The sequence below is a fragment of the Cydia pomonella genome, unplaced genomic scaffold (assembly GCF_033807575.1).
Source record: "Cydia pomonella isolate Wapato2018A unplaced genomic scaffold, ilCydPomo1 PGA_scaffold_178, whole genome shotgun sequence".
In the NCBI taxonomy this organism is placed as follows: Eukaryota; Metazoa; Arthropoda; class Insecta; order Lepidoptera; family Tortricidae; genus Cydia; species Cydia pomonella.
In genome coordinates, this window is record NW_026907820.1 from 847,611 (window position 1) to 867,193 (window position 19,583).

Below are 19,583 nucleotides of genomic sequence, written 5' to 3' on the forward strand. Positions count from 1 at the left end.
TTTTGGAAAATTACTCTCGCTCCCTCGTTACTCTTAGTATTATTATATTGTGAGGTAAAAGAAGGTTAACGCAGGTAACTACTGAATATCGTCGACTTAGCCGTAATTATTATGCAGAATATTTAACGATAATTTAATTTCAGTGGATGTCGTATTGTCTGAAAATACTGTTACGACATGTAACGCGGCTGTGTTTCCTACGTAGTTTATATTAATAAAATATTTACAGAAAAAAAATATTATTCGCACACACACACGCACAAACGAGACTATGGTAAAAAAACGTAGAAAGAATAATGTGCCACGAAATGCCATTTTACACACGCAATTTTTTAACTTTCCAGTACCCCCCAGTGTAAATTTATTCGATGGCGTAACGTGACGTACTCGTTGGCGTTTAGTCTCATTTTGTATGAGATTTTGAGTTTCCAAAACGTTCCACTTGGCGCGCTGTGCCTAAATCCCATACTAAATGAGACTTAACGCAAACGCGTACGTCACGTTTCGAAATCGAATAAATTTACACTAGGGGCTCAGATGCTCCCTGATATTCACATCATAATGATAAAAAAAAAAGCTGTTATTCCCAATTAAACACTCGAACTACTGTGGTACACCTTCGAGTGCAAAGAAGACGCTAAAAAGAAAAGGGTCACTTTACTCACTTTCGATAGAAATATTTATACAAAGTAACCCTTTTAGGGTTCCGTATCTCAAAAACAAAATAAAACGTAACCCTTAGAGCATTTGCACATTTTCCGACCTGATATCGAATGTAGGACCGATATCCGACATCGGATAAAATGCTTCCCATAGAATCGGATCCTGCATCCAATAAAATTTGTTAACACACCTTTGCGACCACAACCATTGACCCCTGCGCGTATCGAAACGTCGTAAATAAAGGTAACAAAATGAATTCACAATAAACGTTTTGATAAATTATATTGAAATCCTAACAAACATCCATTCTCAACGGCATACAGCCAAGATTTTATAATTAAAATAAATTTATAAATAAGTGTAGTGTACTTTTTTTTTTCAATAGCTAGTACTAGTATCGCTTATTTTGGTTTAATTTTGATAAAAATCAAAATCACTGTACTTAGTTTTTTTAGCATTAGAAAGAAGGTAAGCGATCATGACGTGTATTTTTATTGCAAAACACTTTTAAAAAATAAGTCACGGCAAATATGTAACAAATTATAAATCATATACGATAATTTTATTCTTTTTGTTCTCATAAGTAATAGTTACTAATGAAAAAAGCGGATTTTCAATAAGGAGTCACGTAAAGATTACCTTTATGATACTATACTTGGTAAACTCCAACTAGTTAGTAGAAAAAGGCGCGATTTTCAAATATTCTATGAGAGACCAACCCTTAGCACCTACATTTTTCAAATATGCCGCTATTTTCTACTGATAAGTTGGGGTTGACGAAGAATACAAAAAAAAATACAGATACAAGTTTACACGAACAATTTCCAGCCTTTTTCGTACATTATCTAATTAGTTAATTACACATTATATTAATATTCTGGCTCATAAAAAAACTTAAAATGTTATTACACAGATTAAATATCTTTTTCACGTCAGCAGCTCGAACAAGGGTACTTTGGTGCTTAAAAACAGTGAGCAAAATCGCATTTTGCTCACCGAGTGAGACAAAATAACATTCAAGTGACCTTTAGATTCGAATGTCATTACAACGTGCGGGGCCTAATACAAGTTCGAAATATTTGGATTCTATTGTCTTTATCCCTTTCACGTTATTAGCAAAAAGAAAGAGACAAAAAAGTGCATACGTAATTCAACGGTATATTGACGGTTTATAATAGACCCCCGAAATAAGTCAGACCGCATCGTTCCAAAACACCCTACGAGTCTTCATTCGTAATAATTAATTAATGAAATAAAAGTTTAAAATTTAATAAAAACACCATATTTTACGTATTTTATTAATACAATCAAAACAATGAACTTATACAAATTTACGCAATTGTTACGCAGTAAATAATTCTACTTAACTACTTTTAACGATCTCTACTATAGTTGACAAATAGTAGTATCCGCAATTCGGACCGGATCTTACAAAGTTTTTTTTTACAAAAAAAAAGTTGTCGATTGAACTGTCAATTGATGTTCGTTAATTCATTATTTTATTGAAATTTCTTTCGTTTTGTTTTATGGCGGTAATTAAAGTTAATTGACAGAATACCTTCAGAAAACATGAGTGAAATAGTGATCCGTCTGTCTGGATTACATTTTTTCAGGTTGTATTTTTTGATGGCTGACTGACGTGAAAAATTTTGTGTACTACGCGAGATCAAAGTTATTTACATCTCGTGCGCTTTTGAGTCCCTTACTACGCTCAAGATTCTAAATTAGATTCACTCGCTACGCTCGTGAATCTATTATAGAATCTTTCGCTTGCACGGGACTCAAAACAAGCACTCGAAGAAATATCAAACTTTGCTCTCTTGTTGTACAAATAACTATTTTATGCAAAACATATCAATGTTTTCAATAGATATTCTTAATTCTTTTCTCGATTTATTTCTTCTATTAAGGAGCCTATAAAGTGTCCCACTGCTGGGCAGTTTATCGTCCGACAGTCGGCGGGGGATCAGACACGGTTCAAATTATCGGAAGCGCTCTTCCGATATCAGATGTCGGAAGGCGCCTATGAGAAAAACAGCTGCTCGAGAGTGCAATTGGCATTAAGTCCGCCTTTTTGCGTTATTTATCGTTTTTCAGTAATAATGATTTATTAAATGTTCGCTCGCTTGCTGAGAGGTCCTTGATAATCCCTGTACGTTTAATTTGCATGTACTATTTTTATATAACCTATTAGGCTATAATAATAATAAATAGTAATAATGATTTATTAAATGCATAAATAAATACACAGAAACACGTATATCTTACATTTTAGTTCCTTCCGACATCCGATATGTGAAAACGCTTGTGATCGGACAATGTGAAAACGCTCTTACAGGATCACTCGTGCGATATCAAATGAAAAGGCAATTTGAAGAATCGCAAATATACCTTTTGTATAATCATTAAATTAATAGTTAATTCATGGTTGTGCATCAACCCGGGAGCGACTGTGCTAGAGAACCCCAAAATTCAGCGTGCATGGGATGACACTATCTCTAAAGCTACGTAAATAGACAACCTCATTATGAGCGCCGCGGGAGTGGACCGGGCTTCTGGCAGTGTCGCAACCAGAATCGGGAGCATGGTTGCACGCGTTGCCTGCGCCCCAATTGGGCACCTTACTCGACAGTGACCCACTGCGCGTGGCCGTTGCTCGCCGCCTGGGCTGCGATGTATGCCAACCACACTTATGCATCTGCGGTTCCATGGTGGGTGCTGACGGCCACCACGCACTGAGTTCTCGTCGTTGCGCAGGTAGGCACCCGCGTCACCGTACCCTCAACGATACTGTCTAGAGGGCCGGGGGGCTCAAGCACCGATAGCAAACGACCCGATGGCCTGAACCCAGTACCATGGGAACGGGGGCGGTGTTTGGTGTGGGACGCTACGTGCGTCAGTACCTTCGCCGCATCCCACATCAGCCGTACCTCGCGCACGGCCAGAGCGGCAGCCGAAACGCAAGCGGCTTTAAAGTGGCAAAAATATGCCCCTATTTGTCCAGGGTTGCTGGGGAGCGGACGCAAAACGTTTTACACGCGAACTAGGCCGTCGTCTCAGGCAAAAGTGGGAGGGTCCCCGCTCCGAGTCGTTCCTAGTGCAAAGGCTGTCCATGGTAATTCAGCGTGGAAATGCTGCAAGCACCATGGGCGCCTTCGTTCGCACCGGGGTCGGCGGGGAGCGGTTTGTTACTGTAAATTTTTAGTTTTAATCTTTAGTTTTACTTTCTTAATATATGTAATAATTTTATAAATAAATATTATTCAGAGTTAGAGTTAGTTATGTTAGTTTTAAGGTAAAATAAATATAAATAAAGAAAAAAAAGAATATAGACAAAAAATGACCGTTCCATCTAACTGTGAATTGTGATAAAATTAACATCTCACTTTGAGAATTCGAATCTGCCTCCAAAAGCCTGTCGATATTAATATTATGTGCCTATGTAATTATATTTATAAGACAAAATTTTGTTAGAAGATGCGAAATTTCAGAATTGAATAAGAATTTATATTAGCGATAGAATAGAATTGACATTGATGGGTAATTCGACCAACATTGCTTATAAATTCGGCGGAATAAAGCGAACAAAGCCAGAGCGAAGGCCATAATCTTCATAAATCAACCTGCGTGATGTGTGCAAATCTTAGTTGTGCCATAAAATAATACTTATATATAGTGTAACCACAACAATGCAGCAGCTACGCGTTGTGACTTGAGCTCGATTCTGATTGTATTATATTGTTCTGAAACTGTTAGGGATTGATCAATCAGCTGTCAATATAGTGACATTTTTGGTTCAGAAATGGTAAAAAAATATCCCTGTCGCGTGGACTGATTCACCATAGCCAATAAGATATTCGGATAAGCCATAAGGCTTAGCCGCGTTTTCATACTTTCATATGTAGATTACGTATAAGTATGTAGATAGGATGGGGTTATAATGCGTTACAATGACATTGCTATATAGATTTGAATATTTTAGGCATTTTCCTTGTGTTGTACCCATATCAAAAGATTCATTTTTTTACGATTTGTGTTTTGTATATTTTAATAATAACTTACATAAAATATTTGCATACTTAATAACGTTGACTCATACATATTACGTGAGTAATAAAATACAGTCATTGTCATACAGTGCTAGCAGGTCCCGAAACAGAATGACAGAACACTGCTTAATCCTACAAATTGAAGCTGCTGTGTTTGGACTGCAGGTGAACGTATCCAAGACAGAATATCTTGCAACGGCAAGACTGCCTGCGAAACCTGAGACCATCTGTGTAAGGAACCAGATTATTAACGGCGTGGGCAGCTTCAAGTATTTAGGATCCACAATCACCTCCCGAACGGACGAGGAAAAAGTGGCTGTGACAGAATCGGACAGACAGACGGACATGACGAATCTATAAGGGTTCCGTTTTTTGCCATTTGGCTACGGAACCCTAATAAGTCTTTTTACTATGAAGGGAAAACTTTTTGCGATAACTCAAAAACAGCTTAACTGATCATGTCCGCTATAGTTTTCATTTAATGTCTTTCTTAAGCTCTACTTTCACGATTTTTTTCATATTTTTTGGACCTATGGTTCAAAAGTTAGAGGGGGGGGGACACATTTTTTATTTCTTTCGGAGCGATTATCTCCGAATATATTCACTTTATCAAAAAATGTTTCTTGAAAACCCCTATTAGTTTTGAAAGACCTTTCCAACGATAACCCACACTCTAGGGATGAAGCGAAAAAAAAAATTTCACCCCCACTTAAGTGTAGGGGAGGTACCCTAAAAAAAATTAAATTTTTAGATTTTATTGTACGACTTTGTCGGCTTTATTGATTTATATATCCATGCCAAATTTCAGCTTTCTAGCACTAACGACCACGGAGCAAAGCCTCGGACAGACAGACAGACAGACAGACAGACGGACATGGCGAAACTATAAGGGTTCCGTTTTATGCCATTTGGCTACGGAACCCTAAAAAGGATATAGATAGGTGCTAGACACAAATGCTTCTACTACTGTGGCAAATTACTAAGTTCAAAGCTGCTCAGTATAAGCTTTAAGATCGCCATCTATCGAACCATCATCAGGCCCGTTGTCACCTACACCTGTGAAATCTAGGCCACAACCCAGGTAAAGCTTGCGGTATTCGAGAGGAAAGTGCTACGAACAATTTATGGTCCGTTAAAGGAGCCTGACGGTAGCTACCGGAAGCGGTTACTAAGGATCGCAACAACTGGAGGAAGATAGTGAAGGAGGCCAAGACCCACAAAAGGTTGTAGCGCCATCGGAAGTAAGAAGTAAGTAAGTAAGTAATAAAATAAAGTCAAATAGGTAATTTATTTTCCACATTAATAGAAAATAGAATAAAGTGAAACAGACACGAATACCGAGTGGACGGAAAAACTGGACGATTTGAAGAGACCTTTGCCCAGCAGGGGGATAACAAGTAGGCAAACAAAAAAGTTGTCAACCATGTTACTTCTCCAAAAGTAACATATTAATTAAGTTACTCGGGACACATATTTATTTTTATGGTAATAAACGTATGTTAGAGTTAGACCAAGCTAAGTCGGCAGCGATTTTGATAGCCCAGACCGTGAAAATGTTATTTAAACATCATAATTGATTGGGTTGACTGGTAGAGAATGCCTTTTGGCATTAAGTCCGCCTTTTGTGCGATAATTTTTCTTTTGTGCAATAAAGTTTAAATAAATAAATAATAAATAATTTCATAGAAGGCTATTCTGGGCTATCAAAATCGCTGCTAACTTAGCTTGGTCTAACTCTACGATATATTTGGCCACTAGGGTCCTCACGGTTTATTTGATGGTGACTGACGAAATGTTTAGTGTGCACAACAAAATGTCATCGTCAGCTTAGCATACACCCCTAAGTCTTACTACTGGATACAGAGCACTTGTCGTAAACAAGAGGACACGAAGCTACAGCCAGGCCCTTTCCTGTGCGGGTTGAAGATTTAACATGCATTTCCGAGTTGACGCATATATATTAATAGCATGTAATGCAGTTAGATATAGGAAAAAAGCCAAATGTCTTTTTTTTTTATTTTTTTTTTTTATACTATGTCGGTAGCAAACAAGCATACGGCCCGCCTGATGGTAAGCAGTATCCGTAGCCTATGTACGCCTGCAACTCCAGATGATTATTGTCTGATTAACAATATCCAATTTATTTTTATTTCTGACAAGCCGTTTCGCGCTCGCGGGCCTACTAATTATCTCAACATCCTTCGTCTTCGTTCCAGAAAACTTATAAAACTTATGATACACACCTTTTTGTTGATATCTAAGTAGGTATAATGACGACGTAGTTTTGTAGGTCTTGTCTGAAACATTTATTTCATCAACGTTATTGCCTAAAAACTTGCCTAAAAAGTTCATGTCATAAATTCCGAGGCCTTGGTAGCAGGTAAAACAAGCCTCAAACCGGGGGACAAAATGTAATCGAAAGTAATCCGTAAGTATATAACATATATTTCTGACCCGCTGGAAAATATTACTGAGCGCCATCTGCCTGTCTAGAATTCTCTTACGCTGAGTAAAACGTTATGAAAACTCCTCGAGTTCAAATAAGTTTCACTGAATTGCATTTATACGTCTAATAATTTATAACCTGAGTGTTTTAATCTAAGTATTTTCTAGTTGACGTATTACACTGTCAATATTCGAATAAATGTCAAAGTTGTACGTATACACTATACCTATAACTACATGTAAACGTATGTAAGTATTTTTTTTATGTAATAGGCAGCAAACGAGCAGACGAGCCGCCTGATGGGAAGCAGTCATCGCCGCCCATGGACATAAGCAACATCGGAGGAGCCACTTATGCGTTGCCAACCTTTGAGAACCCTAAAAACCTGCTTCTTGAAGAACCCCATGTCATAGCGCAAGGGAAACACCTCAGAAGATGTTTCCCTTGCGCTATGAAAAGGTGCACGTTCTGGGAAAAAACGAGCGAGATGCCCGCTTGTTCTTGGTTTGCCACGTGTCGAGAAAGTGAGGATGAACTTTGTTTCTTTGGCGGGAGGTGCGGTGATAAAAACGTGACGATGGCACCAATTCAAAAAAATCTTCAGAACATTCCCCATTGTACAGACGGTAGAACAGGCATAGAGAGCCAACGTCTCTCCGAAGACTGAGAGGTTCCAAACCGACTGTGAGATCGGGGTCACCAACAATACGAACTGCCCGACGTTGGATGGAGTCAAGTGGAAGAAGTTGGTATTTCGGTGCTCCAGACCAGAGGTAAGAACAGTACTCCATATGTGGTCGAACCTGCGCTTTGTATAACGAAAGCCGGTGACCTGGTGTGAAGTACTGTTTCGCTCTATTGAGCACCCCGAGCTTCTTAGAGGCCAGTTTGGCTTTGAGTTCCAAATGGCCCCGAAACTGGACTTCGTTCGTAATGTCGACACCGAGTATCCCGATACTCTCAGAAATGGTAAGGGGAATGTTCTGGAACTTAGGCGCTAAGACAAATGGGATTTTCTTAGCGGAAAACGCGCAAACTTGTGTCTTACTGGGGTTAAACTGGACGAGATTACGTTTACCCCACTCGGATACCTGCTCAAGAGAGGCCTCGATTTCGGACACAAGTTGCATTCTGCATTCCAACACCTGCTCACGAGAGGCATTTGCACAACCTGTATAGAAGCTATCACCCGTGCTGTCATCCGCATAGCAATGGATATGAAGGATGAACAGTGTAGGTGACAGTACAGATCCTTGGGGTACGCCGGCGTTAATGGGCCGATCTGAGCATTGTCCGTCGATGACAACTGCAATGCTACGCCCAGATATAAAGCTCGCGACCCATGAGCTGGTGGTCCTCAAGGTACGCTAGGAGCAGGTTGTTAACCACGCGCTCCATCACCTTGGAGAGAAGGGAGGTAATCGCAATCGGCCGGTAGTTGGAAGGGTTTGTGCGGTCACCCTTTTTAGGAATTGGATGGACCCAAGCAGTCTTCCAGGATGACGGGCATTTACCTGAGCAGTATGAAAGCGAAAAAAGGCGCGTTAAAACCGGAGCTAGCTTTGGAGCGCACGTTTTTAGCACAATAGCGGGTATACCGTCGGGCCCACTGGACTTATTGACATCGAGACCAAAAAGTGCACGCCTTACTACGCTTTGAGTGAAGCGGACCTTAGGCATGGAGTGCTCACAACGTGGGATGGTGGGTGGTGTGCTGCCCACGTCGTCTAGTGTCGAATTTGACGCAAAAAGAGAACATAAAAGACAGTCGTAAGTACAGCCGACGTCAAATATATGTTTTATTATATTATATATTTTTCGCATTTTTACAACGGAGTAAAGTGCAAAAGTGTAGGTACTTAAAGATATCTTTGTAGTCAAGTGCACCAGATGGATATCAAAAAGATTAATATACTAAGAAGATATCCCTTACTAATTATTATCAATAATAGTAAGTTAAATTCAGAGTCACAAGTACATATGTATAACCTATACGGCTACCATCAGTGAACACTGACATATTACTACGTATGTAATCGCATGTTCATGTAAGTTACGCTGACGTTAGCGAATATGTGTATGTGGATAACTATCACTATACACATACACTACACGATAGGTACACATACATACACTACACATAACATGCGTGTGGTAAACGCAGTCTAAATTAATTTTAATTTACAAGTATGACGTATAATGTTTCAGACGAATTAAATTAAAAGTAATAAATTTACTATGCAATGACATGTTTATTTAAGACGATAAGTAATTAAAATCCGGCGGTCTAATTTAGTAGGTGTATTTTATTACAATTACATATTACCATCGCTACCTACCTTTAATTACGTATCCAAGTACCTACGTTTAATTACGATTTAACAATCTACTACGAGCAGTCGATCTGAGACTTAACATTAATAGTTCATGAAAGAATTAAATACGAAAAAAAATATTTACCTATCCTTGATTGGTAATTGGTCAAATCTACACTAAATTAATGTTTACACTAAACTTATTCCGGAAGCTTTATACTTATACTTATTATTCATTTGTAGTTTTACATGTATGTAAAATGTATAATTGTTGATGCAAAAAAAAAAAAATTACTTACTTATGCAATAATACGCTTAATATATTATAATATATTAGGGAGCTGGAAGGGGTAGACCTCGGCGGACTTTCTCGGATCAAATCGGGGAAATCCTGAAGAAAGGCCGGGTCAAGAGCACCCTAAATCGACGAGCGTGTATGAGGAATGTCATGAAAGTAAAGGAAACGAAAGAGGTATGTCAGGATCGTAGCAAGTGGAAATCCGTGGTCTCTGCCTTCCCCTCCGGGAAATAGGCGTGATTATATGTATGTATGTATGTATATTATAATACGTATGTGTAACAGATATAGTTCGTGTCATCCACGATGACGCGCAGATTTGTCAGATCTAACCTTTAATAACATGACACTATGAGTCAAGGCACGCGTCTTCGTGTATGACACGTTATATTCCCTCGTAAATAAGAGTTGGGAAGCAATCGATTCAATAAATAATTTTGGAGAGGAATCCTTTGCGTAAACATAATATCTTTCTATTGACCCTGCAACCTTTAATATTGATATATACTGTCCCATTCAGGTAGAAATGATTCTTAGTTTCACCGTCCTATCATTCTACGTAGGGTTTCCTATTTCTTAGACTTCTTTTTAGGGAGCGAGCATTTCTAAAAATATTTCATCAATCAATGTTATGTTACAAACGATGTGAAAAATTATGTGCGAGGCGTTGTTTTTTTTTTTGACATTTAGTTACATTTACAGGGAGCACTCCCTTTCACATATAAAAAAGCATTGATTAGCTAACTCAGGTTACAAATGAATTTCCGACATAGTGTAATTGGTACTTTTAATGCAGATTTAGGATGGTTAATCCGAAGAATTTTTCATTTACTCCATAACGGACTATAGGTATGCTTAAAAGCTTCTTAAATAATCCGCAGAATAATGTAGGTTTTGTATCAAATATCAATATAAGTAATCGTAGGCTACACGTATACGAGTACCTTGATACGTACTAGGTAGTTATACTCAAAACAAAAAATCACCATGTTGCTCCAACCCAATTCATTTGAGACCAACATATATTAGTGCAGAATGAAATGTCACATTAGTGTACAAAAAATGGTAGGTGTCGCTGACTCACAAAAGTCAAAAAAAAGTTTGAAATATTTGACATCAAAAAACACCAAGTTAATGTTGACCTAGAGACGTCTGGTTTTTTGCAAAATTATTCCTCTTCAAGTCATTAAAACATAACTTAATTTCAAAAGAAATAAATCGGTTGTTTTTTAAATATTTAGAACAGTAAAGAAAACTTTGAAGTCACATTTCATGAAAACTGTCAATAATTATGACATAAAACTTGGCAGATTAATAACTATCATTACGAGCGATACATAGGATTTATTCATGGGCTTAAAGTCCAGGGGCATTTTTGTTCCCTTACACGGCTATAGCCTTTGTAATATGTATTTAATTTCTCAGGGATTTCATTATTTTTCCTGGCAGTTATGGGCCCAATTCCACGGGAATTTCTGTCAAACTCAGTGCAGAAATTCCCGTAAAATTGGGAAGAACTCGAATTCCACGAGTAGTAGCTATAGCGTATAATGTAAATAAATACTAGCCGCTGGCCATGCCGGTTTATGATTGCGGTATTTTCGTGAAAGAATTTTCGTGGCGGTTACAGCTATTCATGCTCCCAAAAACACGGGCGTCATTAATTTATAGAATACGTTATCCTTTGTGTAAAGAGAGACAAAAACAATACCTTTGGCAGATCTCCATGAAACATACAACAGGTATAATTAAAAAATCTGAATTCGGGACTGTTTTATACAAAATTCCCGTGGTTAATTTTTTTTTGTCATTATAACGACGCACAATAGCCTAGAATGCAACGTTTTCAGCTTGAATGCAAGCGGCAATTTACGGTGAATATTATCACCTAACCGGACCCATCGGGAATGTTTCCGCTGCAGAATTGTGCGGAGATTTTATCTCATTTGCTATCGTCGGTTGAATATGCATTTATGGGAGGTGTACACTTACGGAGAAGCCCGCCGGGCTGTGGCGGGATCGATCTAGCGCAGCCGGGCTGCACCGGCCATCTGGACCCGCGTGTTGCTAGCCTCCAGGCACTGCAGGCTCCGATCACTGATGATGTTCAGCTACGTTATCACTTTCAATTCAATACACTAAATTCAACTGGAGAATATAACCGTCACTTCAACTTTTAAAATAACTAAACACAACACATCCAATTTGAATGACAATAGAACTAAAATAATTTTCTTAAAGCTGTCGGAAATTAGAATAAGTACATATCTTTTTCAAAAAGCCCAATTCGCCCTATTTTACCATTCACGGTTTTGGTACTCGTAACAGTCGTAACTACCAACTAATGTTGCCTATCCGGATAACTCAGATTATCAAATTATCATAGTTCATTATCTATAGATCGATCGCTCAAGGCCCCGCCGCCCGATTGCGCACACCTTGGATCAATTATATTTCAGCATTGAACTTATATGAGATTTTAACCACGCTAACATACTTTTGTTAGCAATGATGTAATCGTTAACGACCAAATGAATTAGCAATATTTCCTAATGTTTCGTTTACTTCACGAAGACTGGCTGAAAAATAATCAGTGTTTTTTTTATGAATCACCAGATAGCGCAACGTGACTACTATGACAATATTAACCATCTGTGTTCTTGGACACCATAATTCTTTTGAGATTATTATCTACCTAGCTCAAGATTAGCACCGCAAACAACTCAACTGTTCGTCCGCTTCATGTCATCATCTCTTATAAGTAGGTATAAGTAAGTTTAACGATTAATGTAGGCTAGCTATAATTTTAATCTAATTGCCAATCTTAGAAATATGTAGATATTTAGTTTTCATCAGAAACTAGTAAATATTCAAGACCGACACACCATCATACAACACCGCGTTGGTTACGTGCCTTTATAAATATTCTTCCATTTTAGCTTTATACGCTACTGCAATTTTAAATGGAAAAGTACAATTAAAGCACCATAAAACCATTTTCAAAATTTTTCGTCATAATTATCGAACTTATAAAATAATGTAGCTAACTATGTGCATTGGTCACATTACACACATCAGATTCCTTATTGCCAACGTAGAACACTTGTATCATTATGTACTATTTCCGAACTGTGTAATAATACTAAAAAAAAAAACAATGTATCTACCTATAGATATTTTTATTTCATTGCGCTTCAGAATTTTAACACATATCTTTTCTCAGGACTTAAAATGTTTTATTTATGCCGTGAATCTACTTTTCTAACTATAACTGCGGTCATACAAGTCTAATTTTATGTTCTCAGATTATCACATTCACATTCATTATCTATAGATCGATTGATTATAAATAGCGATACGGTTGCAGTTTCATATAAAAATAATTAAAATTTAAAAATACAACTTAGACGTTTCTTACTGCGGTGTATGCGGGTTGTCAGTCTTCTTTATTTACTAGACTCTGGATGTAGTTGGTATATCATTCTTCCATGACTTCAAATTTTATGTATTTTAAAGTAGTTATAATGGTTTTCATAGGTACCTATGTACGTATCTAAAATAATAAATTAATCGAATGTTTACTTTAAAACGCCCTATTATTTGTTTACGCAGTTCTCCACTCCTACATATACACACAGTAAAATATAAGTAATAAAATTGATAACCTTTTCAACAAAACTTCAATGACTTGGAATGTAGCCGAGAGAGACCCCGGGACCTCTCCAACAGTATAATACATCCTTCTAGGACCGGGCGGAAGGTCCTCGTATTGAACAAATATTTATACCTAAATGATAGCTGACAAGTGGGTTCCTCCCTAAAATCTTATACGAAAGGTATAGATCTACATACGAGTATACACATCTAAAGTTTACAGCATAATCAAATAATTTGTATATTATACAAATGCATTATTCTAAGCTACCGAAATTTGGCTATAATATTGTTATTTTACTTAAGCTTCGAGTTTTAAAAAGAAAGCAAACATCTTTATTTAGGCGTAGGTAAGTAATTTAGGTAGGTACTAAGTTTAAATTTAAGGAAGATTCAGTTTTACTCATTAATCTGCCGAATTCGATTAGCAAATAAACAACCTAATGCCGTTTGTTACTAATTCCTATCAAGGGAGTTTGTTAATGAAGAAAGTTATGCCCTATTAATTTAACTTCATTGTTTCAGAAATCAATTAATTCACCAACATGGGCAGTTATTTATTAATGTTTATGCGAGAAAGTTTGCGCGTATCAGAATAGAATCGTACCGACGGCGGGTTAGAGGAAGTGGTCTTATACTGTACACGTGTAGTTCACGCGGGAGCGATACCGCGAGCGACTGGGTCGCTGGCGACGGGCGAGACGCGGCGACACGAACTGCGGGCAGCCGGCGGGCGGCGGCAGCGCCGAGGAAGCCGCCGGGCGCACGGGCGCTCGGGCGGGCGGCGCAACAGATACGTACGCCACAGGTTGTCCGGGGCAGTGCGGCGCGCCCCACACCCCACTTCGCGACGATTTACATCCTCATTATCGTCTCCAGACCCCGCATTTACTATTCACCACCATCTTTGGACTCTATTTTCCCCCAACATGAAAGATCAAAGAAACTATACAATATTAGTCAACTGAAAATATGGGGTTTTCCTCCTCGTTCCAGATTTAATATCCACTAAAATTATTTTACCCAAGTAACATTATAATAACACTTATCAATTATATATTTATTACTTACATCACAGCTTTTGTTAATGAAAGAAATATGTACGTCAGACCTAAAGCGTTTTTCCCATAATTTACTCGTAATATATAACCAGGGGTCGGACAAAAAGTGCGGATGACGTCAAACCACTTATAGGTGATTTCAAATAGTATTTTTGATTTTCATAAACAATTATCACTTATCATTTATCAACCTCTTTATTAAACGATATCGCCACTTGAAATGAGTAAGTACGTTTTTGACTGACACATTGTCAATCAGATGAACAATAAATTGACTTCGTTATTGTTTAGCTATTGTGTCTTCACGATTATATTTAGCTAAAATTTATATTTACTAATGTATAAGAAAACGCTCTAAAATGTCATCTTTACTCGAATATTGTGGCAATTTTCCGTTTTTGGAGGTACGTGACAAACACGTATACTGCTTTTGCTGTAATCAAAATATACCAACGATGGTAAGCAATATTAAAAGACATTTGGAGACAACCAAACATGTCGGAAACGTAGAAAAAAAGGGCAAAGTGAATTTAATATGAACCTTACAAATTTTATGATAGCAGCAAACATACCCTGGGTGCAACTACAGAATGAAAACTTCCGTAATTTCATAAAAAAATACATAAATGTATTATTAATTCCATGGATTTATTTACGATTATTTTGTTACTTCATTAATACTACTTTGTTACTACATGTCACACGGAAGTTTAAATACAAACTCAAACATCATCCTGTGTGCAAGATTACGTCATTTTTACGTCATCCGCACTTTTTGTCCGACCCCTGTATATAACTATAAGAGAAAATCGAGGGAATATTTTATGACATATAATTCAGCCCTTTTGTTCTTATTTTCCCTTTGAAAGTTTTGCCTCAGAGCTTTACATCTTTACTTCATAAGCTTACAAACGTGATTTTATTACAATATTAGGCTTATACTTTTCAAATAACAAATAATCCGGTTTGCCTGACGGACGTCATCATATCAATACTATGACAGCCATACTCGTATGACATAGATATACAATTGAATATTGGGATAAACAATGTTTAAATTTTAACATAAGACTAAGTTTTTTTAATATCCTAGATAATAAAATGACAGTTTCATTTTTTTTATTCTACGTCGGTGGCAAACAAGCCTACGGCCCGCCTGATGGTAAGCTTTCTCCATAGCCTATGTACGCCTGCAACTCCATAGGAGTTACATGCGCGTTGCCGACCCTAACACCCCTCCCCCCCTCGTTGAGCTCTTGCAACTTGCGGAAGAGTTAATAAATGAGTGTATATTGTTATTGAGATGTAACTTAAATTAAATTTGGGTGTACGATGACACTGGGTATTTTGATACTTAATATATTTTTATTTACGGGAAAACGTAAGGTAGTAGGTATGTACAAAACAATACCTGTGGCGGATTACTGTTGTGGAATATTGGACATAACTATAATTTTGATTATTGTTAATAAAAAGATATTCAAAATAATTTTCCTGAAAAAGTATATATTACAGCTTAATTATTTACCTTACTAAGATGCGACTTACATTACATAATACACCCACCAAACGGTTTTTTTTCTTCTATTTTATAAATTCTCGGTCTCGGTCTCGGTCTCGGCCGAGAATCCCATTGAATCTCGGTCTTGGTCTCGTTCTCGGCCGAGACAGAAAAAGCATTCTGGGTCGGACCTTAAAAAATATACGCATTTTAACAACCCCAATACAAAGAAGGTGTTCAAAGTTGATTTGATATATTTTATACAATTCCTGAGAATCCTGAGTCAATTAACAAGGCAAGCATCCTGAGTCAATTAACAAGCATGTACTATTATATTGTCATAACTTGAGTACTTCTCAATTATTTACTTTTAAGAAAATCGAATTTAGCGAGAAAATAACATTCCTAATAGTAAAAGTGACAGTAAAGCTTAGCTTAAAGCCCATCTTTGTGCCTTTAAGTTTCAGAAGGAAGATTTCCTATTTTCTTTTCTTTTTAAGAATTCTTCCCCCCTTGTTTTAAAGTGACGAAATTCTGAGAAAATACGAGGCTTTTATAGACTTTTCTTCATTTCGAAGAATATTTCAATAACATTGCGAAGTCGCACTTTTACCAATCCCCTTGTGACGGAGTTCTGAAGCGATAGGTATTCGACTTTTAGATGATAACTTGTGGCATGGCGAGATGGCGTTTCTATGAAAAGGGGTGACGTCACCCTTTAATCATCTGATTTTACTACTCGGTGGATTTGCTCAAATTCAAAAATAATATTAATAATTTAGACCGCCTGTTGTCTGCCTCTAAATTTAATCAATGGTTTATTTTTCTTGTATATTTTTACTGAGGTGTGCCAATAAAGAGTATTCTATCTATCTATTATCTTTCGCATTTGTCTCCTTCCCGTGTTTACAAAACTTGAAACATTTTTTTAAATACCTACATAATTTTAGTAAAGGCACGTTGGGGTAGATAAAAAGTCCACCGTAATCCTGAATCGCGTGTAATATTTTTAGTGCTGATGTTGTTTGTTGCCATTTTGTTGTTTCGTCATATCCATCCGTCCGTATGTCACAGCAATTTTACCCAATAACTATAAAAGTTAAAAAAACGCGGTACATTATTCGATAGGTCTTTAAAAAAATTCAACTCTTGGTTACTGGGTAAAATAGCTGTGACATATGGACGAACGGATATATTAGTCTTAACATGATTCATAAATAATAAATCCCGTATTAACTGCAAAGTTTCATCGTTTTCAGCTGTCGCACAAACATGTTCTCGTAAAATTTCTGCTTAATGTGACAACACTGGCTCGACAGCTTGATACACGTATCATGTTCAGCATGTTTTAAGTACCTACCTACCGAGCATGATGGATCAACATCAAAAATATGTACACATTTTCCACCGTATTACAATGGTATAAGATAAAAAAGTGTAATGGTATATTTGACTTTGAAAATACTTGAAAATATCTGGAAAACTGATGCAGCGATGTTTTAATAAAAATACCTGTACAACCAACGGCGGCGGCGTACAATTTTAATAGAAACACGTTTCAGTGTTTTTTTTCCTAATTAAGAGTATCCGTGACGCTTCATTTTCATTAATTAAGTAAATTGGAGTTTACTCTTCTTTGTAAAAGATACTTAGAAGCGTAAAAAATAGATTTTCAACTAAAATTGTATTAGGTCCTATGCCTGTTGCATTGTCACCAATGCAGACCAAAGAAAAATATTTGCTGAACTTTTGTGGGTATCTAATTTGTATTATTACAAGCTTTTATTTAACTTGTGTAACTTCCGTTACTTGTGAGTTGAGCTTGTTTGTATGTATGTAGGTATGTCAGCTGGGTCAATTCCTGGAAGCTAATTTCCGATTGAGATGAAATTTTGCATACATATGTAAATCGGATGACAATGCAATATTATGATGACATCGTGCATAGAGCTGATCTGCGGTGGCAGCATGGTTACATTTTTAACACTTGTCACTATACCCGTTACTTTCGCGCTTACATACTTGTTAGAACGTGATAGGTATAGTGACAAATGATAAAGAGCCGACCATCTTAGCCCTACTGATGATGGAGGCAGATAGTGGCTATGCGAACTCTGTGATAAAACAACGCAAACTAATTGTGTTTGGGGTTGTTAGAATTGTCTCGATGAGCATTAGTTGCCTGTGGATAGAATAGTACAGGCAGCGATGAAAGCTTGGCCATTCAGTTATCGTCCGCCTTGCTCACGCCAATATATGTACGTACAAGCACGAGCGAAATGGAATTACATTATTTAGATGTGATTTTGATGTCAGAGCGTTCACGTTCGAGTGGCCTGGTAAATAGTTAGTCACTGGTAGTCATGAAATTACTAAAACTCGAACAAGATCAAATAGCTCCAAAGTCCGTAAGTAGCTATTTTATCATAGGAACTAAATATTTTGAAAACAAAACAAATCTTGCTCAATTTGTTGTTTGTTTCTTAATGTGTATTTGCGCAGTAACACTTTAGAAAAGCTTTATCCTAGTACAGGTCTCTCCGTCACGAGTGTTTGCATTGCGCCCTTGTCGATAAACGCTCTCCACAAGATTGTGAGCGTATCGATTTCCATTAGGATAACACAGAAATTGAAGCAATGTCGGATTGATAAGCGTTAAGGTACGTAATCTGACAAAAACAAACTGGAATCAGGATAACCGATATTCAGGGCAATTCAAGTTTTATTTATTAAACCTTTAGTCAGTTTAAGAAGTGACGTTTTTGGTTGAAGGTCGATATAATGGCCAATTCAGCAGGACCAAAGGAGATTGGATCCATTTCATATTGGAATGGTGTCAGATCCATGTAAGATCAGTATCATATTATATTGTTGGAATTGGCCTGATTAATTGTAAAAATACAAACATTAGTTATTGTTTAACTCTTCGTGCTAATATTGATACCAGAGTAAGCGAAATTCCAAAATTGAACCACGAGCGTAGAGAGTACTTCAAAATGGGGAATCTTAAGCGTTGCGAGGGTTAAACAAAATTGCCTACCGAGTTAACACAACATTTTTACCATAACAGCGCGAGGAAAATACGAGTACTTATATATACTAACTGCGAAACATTATAACTCTAAATTAACGCTATTAAATATTAATCATTTACAATTATCACTTAAAAGTCAATCGACTTGAGGAAATAACTCAAAATCTGCATCAAATTAATTTGGCGCTCTTGAGGATAAAATGCAAATTTTATTTAGTTCTTTTTTAAGATTAAAGAGAGAATTTATATACGAGCTGTGAAAAGTAGCGTCACGATTGTTGTTAATTTAAAAGTGTACATATTTTCACATATTTACGCAAAGAAATGTTTTCTAAAGTTATTAATAAAACTATTGATTTAATAAAAATTTAATAGTCAGCTATATTTACTGTTTCGACACAGGACTAAAACTCTTAGAATGACATATGGTTTGATATGGCTATGGTTTGATGATCCATGTTCTTTAACTAATATGTGTTAAAATATCAAACGGTGTCGCCATCTACTCGAGTATAGGCCAAACGTATATCGCCATCTATTCGAGCATACTTTTTTCTTGATT

At 37.0% G+C, this 19,583-nt stretch overlaps 1 protein-coding gene across 3 annotated transcripts in view; it reads right to left on the reverse strand.

Moving 5' to 3' along the window:
* The window catches only part of LOC133533560 (potassium voltage-gated channel subfamily H member 8-like), a 167,349-nt gene extending 153,012 nt beyond the window's left edge, over nucleotides 1-14,337 (reverse strand). For 2 of the 3 annotated variants that reach the window (XM_061872559.1, XM_061872557.1), the window contains exon 1: nucleotides 11,764-12,504. The gene's annotated coding sequence lies outside the window, so the exon portion shown is untranslated. Of the gene's footprint in view, nucleotides 1-11,763; nucleotides 12,505-13,436 lie in introns of those variants that run through there. The other variant, XM_061872558.1, reaches the window with a different exon arrangement.
* Between the last annotated feature and the right edge of the window lie 5,246 nt (nucleotides 14,338-19,583).